Genomic DNA, 17987 nt, shown 5'->3' on the forward strand with positions numbered 1-17987 from the left:
CGGCGAATTCATCGTCGCCGAGGCTTGCCTCATCTTCGGAGGGGGGCATGTAATTGTCATCCTCCTCCTCTCCATCTGCCGCTCTCTCAGGAGAGCTGGCTCCTCCATCCTCCTGCTCTGAATCTTACTGGAGGGGAATGTTGTTGTCTTTCGCACTTTCCGGAGTGTTATTATCTCCTGTGCCGGTATGACCACTTTTGCTTTGGCGGGACCTAGAGCGGCGCCGCTGACGTCGGCGCTTGGGTTGCTTCTTGGAGGGGTCATCCTCCGCTATCTCATCGCCATTGCCTTCTTTGGGTGTATCCACCATGTATATGTCATATGACGAGGTGGCTTTCTAGTGCCCTATAGGCGCTGGTTCATGTTCGTCTTCTACATCGTCGTCCATACCGTCGATGTCTTCGGAGTCGAAGTCGAGCATGTCGGTTAAATCATCGATAGTGGCTACAAAGTGGGTGGTGGGTGGGCGTCAAATTTCTTCGTCGTCCGCATCCCAATCCTGTTGGCCATAGTCCGCCAAGGGCTCTCCTGACAAAGAGAGAGACCTTAGTGAATTCAGAACGTCGCCGAGGGGCGAGTGCTGAAAGATATCCGCGATGGTAAATTCCATGATCAGCGCCCAATCGGATTCGATTGGCAGGGGCGCGGACGGTTCGGAGTCCGGAAAAGAGTCCGGCACCTTGGAGTCACGGGCTTCGCAGAGGATTAGGCTGGTGTTCGGGTTGATCGCCGTTGAGACTGCAGCCCCTGAGGCGGTGTCTAGCCACCCGTCCTCGATTGGTGCAGTTGGCTCCGAGCTAAGGGTCAGAGCTGATGCGGGCGCGGCCTCTGGGGTACTGTTCGGCGGCAGAGCTAGGTCATACCCGTCATGACAGTGTGGCGCGCCCGGCTGTGTCTCGAATCCGTCGAAGATTAAGTCTCCGCGGATGTCGGCTGTGTAGTTCAAACTTCCAAATCTGACCTGACGGCCAGGGGCGTAGCTTTCAATCTGCTCCAGATGGCCAAGCGAATTAGCCCGCAGTGCAAAGCCGCCGAATACGAAGATCTGTCTAGGGAGAAAAGTCTCGCCCTGGACCGCATCACTATCGATGATAGTAGGAGCCATCAAGCCTAACGGCGACGACACAGAGGAACTCTCAATGAAAGCACCAATGTCAGTGTCAAAAACGGCGGATCTCGCGTAGGGGGTCCCGAACTGTGCGTCTAGGCCGGATGGTAACAGGAGGCAAGGGACACAATGTTTTACCCAGGTTCGGGCCCTCTTGATGGAGGTAAAACCCTACGTCCTGCTTGATTTATATTGATGATATGGGTAGTACAAGAGTAGATCTACCACGAGATCAGAGAGGCTAAACCCTAGAAGCTAGCCTATGGTATGATTGTATGTTGTGGTTGTTGTCCTATGGACTAAAACCCTTCAGTTTATATAGACACTGGAGAGGGTTAGGGTTACACAAGGTCGGTTACAAAGGAGGAGATATCCATATCCGTATTTCCTAGCTTGCCTTCCACGCCAAGTAGAGTCCCATCCGGACCCGAGACGAAGTCTTCAATCTTGTATCTTCATAGTCTAACAGTCCGGCCAATGGAGATAGTCCGGCTGTCCGGAGACCCCCTAATCCAGGACTCCCTCAGTGGGTGATTAGACCATTAACAAGGAAAATAGCAGTTTTTAATTTCTTCAAGTTAAGATGGAGTTTTAGCACAAGTTTAAACATTCACAATACATTTCAAGCAAGCATGGCAAGAGTATACAAGCAGCAGCAAGTAAAGCATGCAAGTTGCAAGAAAGTAAAGGAATGGGATTAGAGTGTGCAAACGCAATTGGAGACGCGGACATTTTTGGCGTAGTTCCGATAGGTGGTGCTATCGTACATCCACGTTGATGGAGACTTCAACCCACGAAGGGTAACTGTTGCGCGAGTCCACGGAAGGCTCCACCCACGAAGGGTCCACAAAGAAGCAACCTTGTCTATCCCACCATGGCCATCGCCCACGAAGGACTTTCCTCACTTGGGTAGATCTTCACGGAGTAGGCGATATTCTTTCCCTTACAAACTCCTTGGTTCAACTCCACAATCTTGACAGAGGCTCCCAAGTAACACCTAACCAATCTAGGAGACACCACTCTCCAAAAGGTAATAGATGGTGTGTTAATGATGAACTCCTTGCTATTGTGCTTCAAATGATAGTCTCCCCAACACTCAACTCTCTCTCTCACTGATTTGGATTTGGTGGAAAGATGATTTGAGTGGAAAGCAACTTGGGGAAGGCTAGAGATCAAGATTCTTGTTGTTGGAATGGAATATCTTGGTCTCAACACATGAGTACGTGGTTCTCTCTCAGAAAATGAATGTTGCAAGTGTAGGCACGTTATGATGGCTCTCTCCACAAATGAAGAGTGGGTGGAGGGGTATATATAGCCTCCACACAAAATCTCCGTTACACACAATTTACCAAACTCGGTGCGACCGAATCAAGAAACTCGGTTAGACCGATTTAGTTCAAAATGTGAAACTCGGTCAGACCGATTTAGTTCAAAATATGAAATGTAAGAGCATGTGAATGCATAATCATGATAGAGCAAGCAATGAGTTACATGTATCTTGGCTATATGCGTCAGAGCAAATGATATGAATATAGGAAGTGTACCTCCATGTTCATGATTCCTTCTTGCAAACAATATGTACAGTAGCAAGAAATCATCATGCACATGAGTGTGATGCATATACTTACCTTGTGGTCTTGAGGAAGCTTTGGAAGAGATGAACTTGAGTAAACAAGGTTAGATAGCACATAAACATCTATTAAACAGAGCAAACAGCAACCCACAAGAGTACCAAGATTGGGATGGCATGTAGTGAGTGAGTACTAGGTACTCTATAGGATATAGACATGTCCCCAAAGCGGTAAAGATATGCAATGAATTCGAAGATCTCCTTCCCTTATATGTCTTTATCCCCCTGAATGTTATACGGATAATGGGAGAAGATAGGGTAAAGAAAATCAGAGAAAAATAGGAAAATCAGAACAACACAGTCGTAACACATACTAACTTGTCTTTCCCCTCTTAAAGACATGTGAATTCTCTCCTCTTGAATACCAAGCATCTAGGTGATTAAGCATTCTCCCCCTTTGATGTGATCTCCCCCCCCCCTTTGACATCAATTTCCAAGAAGGGATCTTCTGGAGTGTGAGTCAAATAGGTTTGGTCCTTGAGTCACATGACAAAGCAGCATATAGAATGTGATGCAGGTAGAGGACAAGAATCATTGAGTGGAGCTGGAACAAATATGTAGGATGTAAATGACAAAGTGTCTCCTCAGCATTGAAATCGGCAATACCGAGTTGTTTGCTTCGGTGGCACCGAAATGGTTCGGTTGGGCCGAAAGAGACAAACCGCTGTGTCCGAGTTCAACACAGAGAGAGAACAATTGTCATCTCACCTCACTAGGCAAATAAGATCTCATAAAGATTTGCAGGGAATTTACTTAAGGATTTGCAATGAATTGGATGCAGGGAATGCAGAAAATAAAAGATAAAATAAAGAAACCTAGATAAAAGGGAAAAAGGGAGACAACCATGCAAGATATAAATGCAAGGACACAAGGAAACACTAGAGAACTTCATCTAGAATTCGTCGGTGACGAAGTCACCTATGTTAGAGTATATTGACTGAGGAGTCAAGTGAGAATACTTGATCGTAGGTCATACTCGTCGTTTAAGCTCAAAATGGGGTTGCCATTTTTCATTTAAGCATTTTGATGTATTCACATCTTTTTGACCTGCTTTGACCCATGACTTGGGGTAAAGCTTCTCTAAGATGGAATAACATACCTTGGTGGTGGTGTTGAACTTGATCATGTAGTTGAACTTGTGTGTGATGCTCAAGGGTGACGCAGCTCATCAATGAGTTGCAAGCACCATTTGTAGTTTTAGTTCATCTACCTACATGGGTTAGTCTTGCAAGGAAGAGCACTTGTGTAACCAAAATGACAATCATGAAATTTGATACCAAATGAAATTTGATATAGAAAAATTGTCAAAGGATATGTTGAAAGGTTTCATGCTTCCTTGTCTTCAACCAACACATTGTAGAGACTTGGTGATGTAGAGATTTCTCAAGATGTGAGTGATTTGCAATCTCATAGATTTAGATTCATCCAAGTACCTACAAGGGTTAGATAGCATGCAAGGGTGCAAATATATATCCAAGACATATGATCATCATCATAAGAGAAATATCAAGGATTAGTCAAAGGCTCATGCCTTGCATGTATCCAAACGGAGTTTCTACTCCAAGGTTGAGGCAAAAATGTTCAATTCACCTCTCAAACGGAAAAATACTTTCTCATCAAGAGGTTTGGTGAATATATCCACCAATTGCTTATCGGTACGAACATGCTTAAGATTAATGTCTCCTTTAGCAACATGATCTCAGATGAAATGATGACGAACTTCAATATGCTTAGTTCGAGAATGTTGCACGGGATTGTGAGAAATCTTAATAGCACTTTCATTGTCACAAAGCAATGGAACATGTTTCACATAGATCCCATAATCTTTAAGAGTTTGGGTCATCCAAAGTAATTGAGCACAACATGAACCGGCGGCAATGTATTCCGCTTCGGTGGTAGATAAGGATACCGAGTTTTGTTTCTTGGAGGACCAAGACACAAGATATCTACCAAGAAATTGACAAGTACCCGAAGTGGATTTTCTATGAACCTTGTCTCCGGCATAGTCCGAGTCGGAATAGCCAACAAGATCAAAAGAAGACCTCTTGGGATACCAAATGCCAAAATTTGGTGCATGAATTAAGTATCTCACTATCCTTTTCACAGCTTCAAGATGACATTCTTTGGGGGCTGCTTGATATCGTGCACACATGCACACATATAGCATAATATCGGGATGGGAGGCACATAGATATAACAATGAACCAATCATAGAGCGATAATCTTTTTGGTCAACCGGCTCGCCATCCTTGGTGAAGTCAAGATGTCCACCAGTAGGTATGGGTGTATTCATACCTTTGCGTTTCTTGCATGTTGAACTTCTTGAATAGGTCCTTGGTATACTTTGTTTGTGAAGCAAAGGTACCCACCTTAGTTTGCTTGATTTGTAAACCAAGAAAGAACTTGAGTTCACTCATCATAGACATCTCAAACTTCTCCGCCATTAGCTTTCCAAACTTTTCACTAAAATGAGGGTTAGTCAAACCAAATATGATATCATCAAGATAAATTTGGCACACAAATAATTCACCATTAACCCTTTTAGTAAAAAGAGTAGAATCAATTTTTCCAATCTCAAAGCCTTTTCAATAGGAACTTGGTCAAGCATTTATACCACGCTCTAGGAGCTTGTTTAAGACCATAAAGAGCTTTGTGAAGTTTGTAAACATGGTCGGGTTTCTTAGGATTAACCAACCCGGGAGGTTGTTTAACATAAACTTCCTCCTCAATTTCACCATTTAGAAAAAGCACTTTTAATGTCCATTTGGTACAAGGTAATATCATGGTGATTAGAAAAGGCAAGTAAGATGCGGATGGACTCAAGTCTAGCAAGGGGGGCATATGTCTCACCATAGTCCATACCTTCTACTTGAGTGTAGCCTTGGGCGATGAGACATGCTTTGTTGTGAACGACTTTTCCATCTTCGTCTTGCTTGTTGCGAAACACCCATTTGGTATAGATGATGTTGTGGTTGTTGTCGGGCTTCTCAACCAATGTCCACACTTGGTTTCTTTCGAAGTTGTGCAGCTCTTCATGCATGGCATTTATCCAATCCGGATCTTCCAATGCTTCTTCAACCTTCATAGGTTCAATGCTAGAGATGAATGAATAATTTTCACAAAAATTTGCCAAACGAGTTATAGAGTGAGCGATTCTCCCGGTTTGGAATCATTGAAGATTTGCTTGATGGGATGGTCTCTTGTGACTCTTGATCTAACTCGTGAGAGCTTTTGTTTGAGTCGAGGTGGAACATCTTCTTCATCATCTCGTTCTTCCTCTTGGCCTTCTTCGTTGTTGACATTGTCATTCTCTTGTCTAGGTGGAGGAGGCTGATGAGGTTCATCTTGGTGTACTTCCTCGTTTTCTTCATCTTGGCATGTCCCACTTGTGGATGCCTCTGTGTCAACTCTTGGTTCACCTTGTCGTGAGGTAGAAGCTTCCACTTGGACGGACGAGGTACTCTCCTTCACCTTCGTTGGATGAATCTTGCCAATAGACAAGTCTTGGATTGCTTCCGAAGGATCTTTGTCTCCTACATCAATTGGCAATTGCTGTACTTGCGAGCCGTTAGATTCATCAAACTTCACATCTACAGTCTCGTCAACCTTTCGGGTGAAATTGTTGTAGACACGATAGGTGTGAGAGTTTGAGCCATAACCGAGTAGGAAACCCTCATGAGATTTAGGAGGAAATTTAGAACGATGATGCTTATCAAGAATATAGCACTTTGAGCCGAATACTCGAAAGTATCCAACTTGGGGTTTGTTACCAGTGAGAAGCTCATATGTCGTCTTGACGAGTAGCTTGTGAAGATATAGATGATTTGTTGCATGACAAGCTGTCTCAACCGCTTCCGCTCAAAAGTGTTTTGGCGTCTTGTACTCATCAAGCATCGTTCTCGCCATCTCAATAAGAGTCCAGTTCTTCCTCTCAACAACTCCACTTTGTTGAGGTGTGTATGTAGCCGAGAACTCGTGTGAAATCCCGTCTTCGTCAAGAAAGGTATCCACGTTTGCGTTCTTGAACTCCATTCCGTTGTCGCTGCGAACCTTCTTGATCTTCACTTCAAATTGATTTTGGTCCTTCCTAGCGAAGTTCTTGAAGATCTTTTGGACCTGCGATTTATCATCAAGAAAGAACACCCACGTAAATCTTGAAATGTCATCGACTATGAATAGACCAAATGAGTTTCCACCGAGACTTTTGTGTAGATCTACTGAGCAGATTAGATTTGTGTAAATATTATTCTCTCTATGGCAATATGTGGAAACTTATTTTGCAGAGCCGGACACTACTCTTGGTGTTTACAATCTTCTATGAAGGACTTGGAGGAGGAACCCGCCTTGCAATGCCGAAGACAATTTGCGCGCCAGACTCGTCGTCATTGAAGCCTGGTTCAGGGGCTACTGAGGGAGTCCTGGATTAGGGGGTGTTCGGATAGCCGGACTATACCTTCAGCCGGACTCCTGGACTATGAAGATACAAGATTGAAGACTTCGTCCCGTGTCCGGATGGGACTTTCCTTGGCGTGGAAGGCAAGCTTGGCGATGCGGATATTCAAGATCTCCTACCATTGTAACCGACTCTATGTAACCCTAACCCTATCCAGTGTCTATATAAACCGGAGGGTTGTAGTCCGTAGGCAATCAACTCCATATACAACAATCATACCATAGGCTAGCTTCTAGGGTTTAGCCTCCTTGATCTCGTGGTAGATCTACTCTTGTACTACCCATATCATCAATATTAATCAAGCAGGAGTAGGGTATTACCTCCATCGAGAGGGCCCGAACCTGGGTAAAAACATCGTGTCCCTTGTCTCCTGTTACCATCGATCCTAGATCCGCCGGTTTTGACCCCCTACCCGAGATCCGCCGGTTTTGACACCGACATTGGTGCTTTCATTGAGAGTTCCACTGTGTGATCGACAAAAGGATCGATGGCTCGCCTGTAGATCAACTGCAACTTCGGCATCTTCGTCACCAGTTCGACTGGTCACCTTGGTTCGACCAAGAATTGCGCCCCGTGTTCAGGTCACCATGTTCGGACGAGGGACTTCATCAAACATCAACTCCGATCCCTATCAAGATCACGGAGGAATTATCTATGGAGCTCGGGGGCTCAACGTCAACATTGCCCTTAAGCGACCGTGCTGTTTTTTTGGACAGCGAACTCGTATCTGCCGCCACCACCTCCTCGAGTATCGCTTTGACGATCGCTTTGGTGGAATTGTGTGGAATTGGGTCTATAACAACCCTGGAAAATTTCGTCGAGTTCCGATGGAGGAATCTCTGGCAATCCGGGATATACCGGAGCCCTGTCAAATCTGGACGGGAATCTGGACGAGTTTAGGGCGTGGTGTCTAGCTTCTAGCTCGGACGTCCTTTGGAAGATCCAACCGTTGGTCGTCTACGGAATTCCTGTATCTACCACCCCTCCGAATTTCAGATCGATCCGACCGTCCGAACTCCGAGAACCTTCCGATTAGTGTATCACTTTTCGGATCTGTTTTCTGCGCGAAAACGAATCCAACCCGAGTTCATCTTTTTTATGAACGGGATTTCGGACATCCCTTTTGAAGGAAGTTCCGTATGGGGTATTGTGTTTTGTTCCCGAACACACCCCACTAACTTTAAGATCTTTTGAACATGATCTTCAACATCATGCTGGTGTCAAACCAGTCCAGCAATATTATTCCACGGCTGCCGACCTGCGCTAGACACGTCGTCACTTTAGCCGAGCTCAACTTCTTCGGATCATTATCTCGGCAAGCCGAACAAGAGTCCGGCATCGTGAAGGATAAATCATCATCAACATCGCCGCCCCACGGATTACACGGAGCGGGCATACCGGCATCGTCGCACGGTCGCTTCATCACGCCGGCATCGACCACGTCACGACCTGCATCGACAGGGCCGCACTATTGCTTCTTCAAGCTGGTGTCCATCACGCCGACCTACTTCGACATCTCGGCTGGACCGGGGGCTTCGCCATCTCTTCATCAACCTACTCCGGACACTTCGGCGTCACTAGCCGACCAGCTCCGTCACGTTAGCTGGGCCGAGGGCTTTGCCTCAGCGAGCCAATCTTTACCAGCATTGCCATGCTGTCGTTTTAGCGCCCATCAGGCAATGGGTGTGCGGATCGAGTCCCAATTTTGGGAATCACCTTCCTTCGAATGGCTACGACAAATAAACCAGGTGCTATCAATCCTAGTATTTTTTGCTTGTTTGGGTTCATTTTTCCCAAGGAATTATTACTCTGGTTTGTCCATCATATGTACACACGTCCATCAAATGGTGGACGCATTAACGACAGTCGCATGGTGGTTCGGTCAGTTTCCATACATAGTCCGGCGAACGCCGCATCCGGAGCTCGGACCGACTTGTGAATTCAGGCTTTGCCACGCCTTTACCGCATCACGCCGACGCCCTGCATCGACATTGACTTCGGCGCCAGGCCATGTTTCTTTTATTACTCACTTTGCATAAATTATTTATTATGCAACGATTTTTTTAATTATCATTATTACTATTATCTCTAGTTTGCACTATTTTTTGTGCACAGGAAAATGATCCGGGGACTTCGGCGTCACTCTGTCGGTCTGCATTGATCGTGCTATGTCACCACTTCGGCATGTCAAGCTCTCCGCTCCGCCACCTCGGGACCGGCTTGGGGGATGGAACCTTGCCCCGCATCAAGCTCGGACCGCGTCATCAATACCGAACACATTAACCAGCTAAGTCGCTTTCATGGTCAAAGCTTTAATTTCTAACTTGTGTTTTGTTCGACCAAGCATTATACTTTTTTGGGAAAAAGTTGCTTGTAAAATTTTTTGTTGTCCAAACTTTGTTTGCGACACACAAATTCAAGGACCCAATTCACTTGGGGGCTTCCTTTATGAAGCTTTTCCTCTTGCATGTGATTATACTTGTACAGCTTCGTTCCTTGTTCATGTATTATGCCACAATATGCACCATATTGACTTAAGCGATTTGCAAGCTGGGTTGCCTCGCTCCTGTGTTTACCCCTACGTTCCCGATTGTTCGGCTAGGGAGTAAAGGGAGCACCTCTGCGATTGTCACGATTGGGTCACCCGAGCTGGACCTCAGACTGGGTGAAGCCGAAAGCTAGCACTCTTATATTTTTCAATGATGGTCGGCACACAACAGAACTCATGAGTACAAAAAATTTATTGCACAAGTCTCATAATAACAATGAGCACCGAAGAAAGGTTTCGGTGGGGGTACTATTTTCTTCGAAGATGCTTCTTACACTTCACGGTAATATAGCATAAGTTCCCTAAGCACGCTTTGTCTGTTACAGCCTTATGGCCTGATTGCCTGGTTATTGGAAACACCGTCGATATTCTCGACAGATGGAGTACATAACACTTTTCGGTCCTTGACCGAAGAGGGAGAAGCCGACAGTCGGTTAAGACGCATTTAAAGTTTGGTTGAACATAGATATGATATAAGTACTTCGGTACATGCAATCATTCTTCTACCCAAGTCACTTGGGGGCTCTTAAGTTTATTTGAGCCGTTTTATAATAAGTGTTCTTCTTCTTAGTCGTTGCAAAGTTTTATTATTATTATTTATCACTCCTTTTTTTGACACGAGTGCGCGGTCACTAGCCGGGGAGCCTAATTTCTCTCTCAAAGCCGCTAGAGTTTAGTTTGCTAAACTGTCCTGATGAGAAGTACTCTGCCCTCGGGATAGGAGGTTGAAGCCGTAGGCTGACCCGCTCGAAGTCTTGAGATAGGATGTATCATGCTAAAGCACGACAGAAGCACTTCTTTTTTCTCAGACCAACTTTTGGATTGGCATGATATTGTTCGGACGTCATGTTTTTACTGATGTTTCTTGGTTTTCCAAGCTTTTTGGCACTTTTAAACTATTTGTGCTTTTCCAGCATTAGTCTCGCAGTGCAACGCCGGACACCTTTAGGGATTCGGCAAAAACTTTCTCAGATATTGATATATATGCATCGGTTTCGAATTGTGTCTTCGGTCAATAGTTGGGTTGCCCGGCTCCTGCGCTTGCCTCCTACGTTCCGCTTTGTTCGGCTAGGTGTGCAAAGGGAGAACCACTGCGATTGTGCTTCCAGCTCACATGGTTAAGCACCTTAGTGGAGAAAGCCGAAAACTGACTGTCACAATAAGCGTAAACTGGTCGGCGATCCGATGACTATGACGGGCCATTCATAACATTGGCTGAAGTGTTTACGGCTTGACCTCGACTGTCGCCGAACACTACCGGGGGCTATTAACTGGCCTCCCAAACTAAATCCTTGATATTTTGCTCTTACATTCGAGCTGAGGTTTCATGATCATGCTTAGCATGACAACCCAAAGAAAGGAACCGATAGCGGGACTATTTTCTTTGGAATTCATTTCTTCTGTTAAACAGTAATATAACATATCTCTATGCGTACCTTTGTTTATAAAACCATATGGCCAGATTGCCTTGTTTGTTGTAAATCTTTGCCCTCATAAAGGCTTTATAAAGTAGGACAAACACTCCTCGGCTACTGGCCAGGAGGTGGGAGCCGATGGTCGGTCAACAAAGTTTTGTACAATGCGGATCCGAGCATTAATGACGTAAAGTACTTGGATACATAGAGTCATTACACATAATTTGTGATTTTACTATGGATATTGATCCTTAATTCGGCCACCCGTGCCCGCATTAACGCTCGGGGGCTACTGGGCTTCGGGCTTATTATTTACAGATATTAAAGGGGCACATCGATCCCCTGATCTGGTGTTGCCACCCGACCAGTGTCTCGGGGGCTACTGCATTGCTTGTCCAATGCAGAAAAATTTATGTGCAATATAGTTTCCGAGGAGATTTTGATCCTCAGGTTGGTTGGCCGCACCCAACCTGAGTCTCAAGGACTGAGCACGCCGCTTTTAGTGTCTCAAAGTATTCTGCCGAGCTTGGACTTGATCCTCAGGCCGATTTTGCAAATCAACCTAAGTCTCAGCGGCTACTAGGATCAGCGGTCTTACGTCATCCTTCAGGTGCATCTCGGCAGAGAATAAATTGCACCAATAAAAAATATTGACAAAAAAATCGGCCCATAGTCGGGGTGGTGCACCACCTCGGAAGCAGTCCGGCATAAAGCTCGGGCGCTAGTGGCTGGCTCCATAGAGGGCATTTCCGGCATTAAGCTCGGCTAAACTCCTTCAAAACTTCTTTGAACCAAGGTGATTTACGACACCTCGGATACAGTCCGGCGTTGGAGCTCGGATAGATAGTCCGGCGTTGGAGCTCGGATGCATTCCGGCGTTAGAGCTGGGAAGTGCGGACTTGGGCGCTGGAGCTCGAGTGCGCGGAAAATGGATAGGCAAAGGAGGAAGAAGGCGTAGGTGAAAGGGTGGATTCTTATCCCCTTATATGGGCAGACGCAACTACGTGTCCCCACCAGCCTGGTAAAACTCGCTTATCTCCAAGCGCCGTAATCAATGGCGCGGTTGGGTTACCCACACCTGTATTGATGAGAATCCCGGAATGAGGGGACACGATCTCTGCTTTGACAAGACGTGCCAAGGAAACCGCCTCACATGACACGCTGAGGTGCGACAGTAAAGCGATTCGAATGAAGGCTTGGCCGTGGTGATTGTCACGCTACGGAATACATCAGCAGATTAGATTTGTGTAAATATTATTCTCTCTATGGCAATATGTGGAAACTTATTTTCCAGAGCCGGACACTACTCTTGGTGTTTACAATCTTCTATGAAGGACTTGGAGGAGGAACCCGCCTTGCAATGCCGAAGACAATTTGCGTGCCGGACTCGTCGTCATTGAAGCCTGGTTCAGGGGCTACTGAGGGAGTCCTGGATTAGGGGGTGTTCGGGTAGCCGGATTATACCTTCAGTCGGACTCCTGGACTATGAAGATACAAGATTGAAGACTTCGTCCCGTGTCCGGATGGGACTTTCCTTGGCGTGGAAGGAAAGCTTGGTGATGCGGATATTCAAGATCTCCTACCATTGTAACCGACTCTATGTAACCCTAACCCTATCCGGTGTCTATATAAACCGGAGGGTTGTAGTCCGTAGGCAATCAACTCCATATACAACAATCATACCATAGGCTAGCTTCTAGGGTTTAGCCTCCTTGATCTCGTGGTAGATCTACTCTTGTACTACCCATATCATCAATATTAATCAAGCAGGAGTAGGGTATTACCTCCATCGAGAGGGCCCGAACCTAGGTAAAAACATCATGTCCCTTGTCTCCTATTACCATCGATCCTAGACGCACAGTTCGGGACCCCCTACCCGAGATCCGCTGGTTTTGACACCGACAATAGGTGTTGGGACCAAAGAGATCCATATGAAGTTGCTCGAGCGGTCTTCTCATGGTCATGATGTTCTTCACGGGATGACTTCCTCCAACTTGTTTTCCTGCTTGACAAGCACTGCACAATCTATCCTTGTGAAATATAACATCTTCCACTCCAAGGATATGATCACCTTTAATAAGGTTATCAATATTTCACATGCCCACATGACCTAACCTTCTATGCCACAACTAACCTTTAGAGGATTTAGAAATTAAGCAAGTTCTAGGTTGAGTCTTTTTAGTGCAATCAACAATGTAAAGATCACCTCTACGTATACCGGTAAAGACCATATTATGATTATCTCTACGAAACACTTGGCAATCTACTTCAGTAAATAGGACATTGAAGCCAAAGTCAACAAGTCTAGATACGGAAAGTAAATTATAGCCAAGAGATTGAACAAGCATAACATTTTGTGTGGAGCTATCATGTGAGATGGCCACCTTACCAAGGCCAACCACCTTACCCTTTGCGTTGTCACCAAAAGTAACATACTTTCGAGGGCCGTTGTTTTCAGCAAGCTCACAAAACATGTCCTTGTCTCCGATCATGTGATCGGTACATCCACTATCAAGAACCCATTGCTTTCCTCCAGCCATGTAGCCGCGAAGATTAGCCATAAGACCAAAGTGTCTCATAGACTCATCGAGATCAGAGTCACTATCATCATCCTCATCATAGTATCCACGTTCAACATCGTATTGTGATTGATCAATTCCTAGATAGAATGATTCATTAGATAAGTGATCATAACAATGTTCATATTTATGAATTCTAATGGTTCAGAGATGATATTGCTAATGATTCCAACATCTTCTTTGGCACGCATGAGGTTACTAAGCTCAAATAAACAATCACCAAACTTAGGATCATTGGAATTCATCTTACTCAACGCAATAGACTTGTGAAGAATCTCATCTAAGTTTTGCAAGGAATAGTTTGGAAATCGCTCCTCAAGAAATCTCCATATGGTGTAAGCACAATCAAGAGCAGGAAAGCTAGCAATCAAGTTTCTAGGTAATCCTCTAGTGATTAAATTGGCAGTTCGAAGATTATGGATCATGTCAATAGACTCATCAAGATTAGGATGCAAGGGGTGCACAAGGGCTAGTAATGTACTTGTTCAAGTGATATTCATTGAAAATCTCAAGCATCTCATTTTTTCACTCATGAAAGAACTCTCCATCAAGTATATATAGGCACTCTACGTCTAAGACTCCCCAACATAGACTCATCCATCTTCCTCCAATGGTGATTAAACAAAAGCAATGAAGACCAATGCTCTGATATCAATTGTAGGATCGAGAAGAGGTGTCTTGTAGCGCCCCCAGACCAATGTGCCACATGTCTTCCTGTTATTCGCTGTCGTTGCCATGTCATTTGCTTGCGTGTTGCATTTCATCATGTCATCATGTGCATTGCATCATCATGTTTTCAAAACTTCCATCTGACCCGGCCTCCTCGTTCTCTCCGTTGTCCGTTCTGAGCCCAGACACACTTGCACGCGCCCGCGGCATGTCCGAAATAGTTTTTTATAAGTGGCCGGAAAATGTTTTCGGAATGGGCTGAAAGTTGGCGTGCGGTCTTATTATAGTGTAGGTAGACCGCCTGTCAATTTTCGTCGCATTCGGAGTTCGTTTGATAGCCTAACCGTTAAACTATAGCGACATTATAGTCGGTCTAACGTCGGACGTTTTCGGTCTCTGGAAACAGTTGCCGGGCTGCACTCCTCTCCTCTCATCTCAGCCCAACCTCTCTTCACAGCCCACTAGCCCACCTATCTAACCCCCCCTCCGTTCCGGGTCGTCCGATCGAGATCGAATGGCTCCGAAACGGACTAAAACCCCTAACCCTAGCTCCTCCTGCTATTTATAGAAGCCCCCCTTGCCATTTTGGGCCTTTCCCTTCCTCCTCCTTGAAATCTGCGCCCCCAATCATCAGCCAGCCGCCTCCCACCTCCTCTCCTCAATTTCCGGCGCCGCCCACCCCTCCAGCGCCACATGGCGGGCTCCCAGTGGCCAGCCGCTGCCACGCAGACGCCCGTGGCCAGTGGCAAGCCGCCACGTTGCCTCCCCGTTCCCTCCACCGCACCGCGGCCCGCCAGGCCCGGCCGCAGCCCGCCGACGGATCCCGCTCGCCCCGAGCCCCTCCAACCTCCCGCGGCTGGATCGGACAGCGCCGGATCCCCATCGCCGCCGTCTTGCACTCGCCGGCCACCAGAGCCTCGCCGCTGACGAGCACCTCCGACCCAGGCCATTGCCCCGCGCCCCCTCTCCTTTCTTCTTCCTCCGTTTCTCTCTCTCTCTGCTCCTCACCAGTGCCGCCTCTCTGCTGGAACCGCCGCTGCCATGGGAGTACGCTGGAGCCGGAGCTCCCTCGGCGTCACCCTTGCCTCCCGCCGCTGGATTTGCCCGAAAACTGAGCCGCGACCTCCGGATCCGTCATCCTCCGACGCCCTTTGCTCGGGCCCGCTGCCACCTGCTCGGCGGAGCGCCGGAGTCGCCGCCGCCTCACTCGATCGGGAGGTCCCGATCTAGTCGCCCCTCGCCCCGTTGACCTCGCCGGAGCCCCCCACCTTCGCCGCTCGTCTTCGTTGACCGTCCTCGTCGTCAGATCCGGTGCCCTCGCATCGCCCCGAGGCCGGATCCGCCGCCTCCGCTCCTCCCTGCCGTCGTCAGCGCCACCGTCGACCTCCCTGCTCGTGCGGGAGCACGAGGACGACGAGCACGCCTCGCTCGCCTGGGCCAGCCGGCCTCGTTGGCCCAACCACAGCCCAGCGCCTCCTCCGTGAGCCCGATCTGGGTCTGGCCCAGCTCCCCTTCGCCAGATCCGTCGGCCTCCCTCTGCTTCCAACTGGGCCATGGCCCATGGTGAGAAACCCCCAGCACCCATGTCCTGTTACGGCCTGCAGCTCTATTTCGGCCCGATATGTTTTTTTCGGGTCCTGCGAATTTTGACAATTATCCAGAGAATTACAGATTTGCAAAAAAACCCCTGCTGTTCATGCATATAATAACTTTCAAACCGTGCATCGGATTAAAATAATTTATATATGAAACTTGCTCAGAATTTTGTCTAGTTTAATAATATGTCATTTTCTTGCCATGTTAAAATGTTTAAAATGATGTTTGCATTATTTGCTCCTATGTCATGTTAAAATGATTTATTTCATCACTAAATAACCGTAACTCCGAATTTAATAAACTTTATATGTAATTGGGGTGGAATTTTGTCTTGTTTAACATGGTGCACTCATCTTGCATGTTTAACAACGCTAAAATAATGTTTAGGGCAGAACAGTACCAAACCTTAAATTATGCATATGAGGAGTTTCCGGAATTGTTGTTCGTTGCTTCCGGCCTCATTTAACCTTGACTAGATACGTAGTTTTCATTTGCTTCACCTCTTGCCATGTTAATCAACATTTAATATTGTTGGGGTACATAAACGAGATCGAACTAAATAACTTGTTGTGGTGTTTCGTTAATATGCAACTCGTTGCATATTGATCTCCACTTAATTTGTAGAACTCCTTGTGCACTTTGCCATGCCATGCATACTTAAACCGGACATGCGTCATACTTGATTGTGCATCATGCCATGATTATGTGATGGTTGTTTACCATGATTGTTTGCTTCTTTCCGGTGTTGCTTCTTCGGGTTGTTTCCGATAACGTCGCGTTTGTGAGGACCCGTTCGTCTACGTCCGTTTGTCTTCTTCATGGACTCGTTCTTCTTCCTTGCGGGATTTCAGGCAAGATGACCATACCCTCGAAATCACTTCTATCTTTGCTTGCTTAGTTGCTCGCTCTTTTGCTATGCCTATGCTGCGATACCTACCACTTGCTTATCATGCCTCCCATATTGTTAAACCAAGCCTCTAACCCACCTTGTCCTAGCAAACCGTTGATTGGCTATGTTACCACTTTGCTCAGCCCCTCTTATAGCGTTGTTAGTTGCAGGTGAAGATTGAAGTTTGTTCCTTGTTGGAAAATGGAGATGTTGTTCCTTGTTGGAACATGTTTACTTGTTGGGATATCACAATATATCTTATTTAATTAATGCATCTATATACTTGGTAAAGGGTGGAAGGCTCGGCCTTATGCCTGGTGTTTTGTTCCACTCTTGCCGCCCTAGTTTCCGTCATATCGGTGTTATGTTCCCGGATTTTGCGTTCCATACGCGGTTGGGCTATTATGGGAACCCCTTGACAGTTCGCCTTAAGTAAAGCTTCTCCAGCAATGCCCAACATTGGTTTTACCATTTGCCACCTATCCTTTTATTTTCCCTTGGGGGTCGCGCGCCCAAGGGTAATCATTATTTTACCCCCCCCCCCCCGGGCCAGTGCTCCTCTGAGTGTTGGTCCAACTTGTCAGCCGCCGGTGGCCACCAGGGGCAACTCTGGGCTGGCCTACCGAAAGTTTAGACAATCCGGTGTGCCCTGAGAAAGAGATATGTGCAGCTCCTATCGGGATTTGTCGGCACATTCGGGCGGTGTTGCTGGTTTAGTTTTACCCTGTCGAAATGTCTTGTTGTACCGGGATACCGAGTCTGATCGGAATGTCTCGGGAGGAGGTCTATTCCTTCGTTGACCGTGAGAGCTTGTGATGGGCTAAGTTGGGACACCCCTGCAGGGATTTGAACTTTCGAAAGCTGTGCCCGCGGTTATGGGAAGATGGGAATTTGTTAACGTCCGGTTGTAGAAAACCTGAAGTTGACCTTAATTAAAAATGCATCAACCGCATGTGTAATCGTGATGGTCTCTTTCCGGCGGAGTCCGGGAAGTGAACACGGTGTTGGAGTTATGCTTGACGTAGGTTGTTTTAGGATCACTTCTTGATCATACTTTTATCGATCGTGCTTTGCCTTCTCTTCTCGCTCTCTTTTGCGTA

Source organism: Triticum urartu, chromosome 3A (genome assembly GCF_056163025.1).
Source record: "Triticum urartu cultivar PI428250 chromosome 3A, HENAU_Tu73, whole genome shotgun sequence".
Classification (NCBI taxonomy): Eukaryota; Viridiplantae; Streptophyta; class Magnoliopsida; order Poales; family Poaceae; genus Triticum; species Triticum urartu.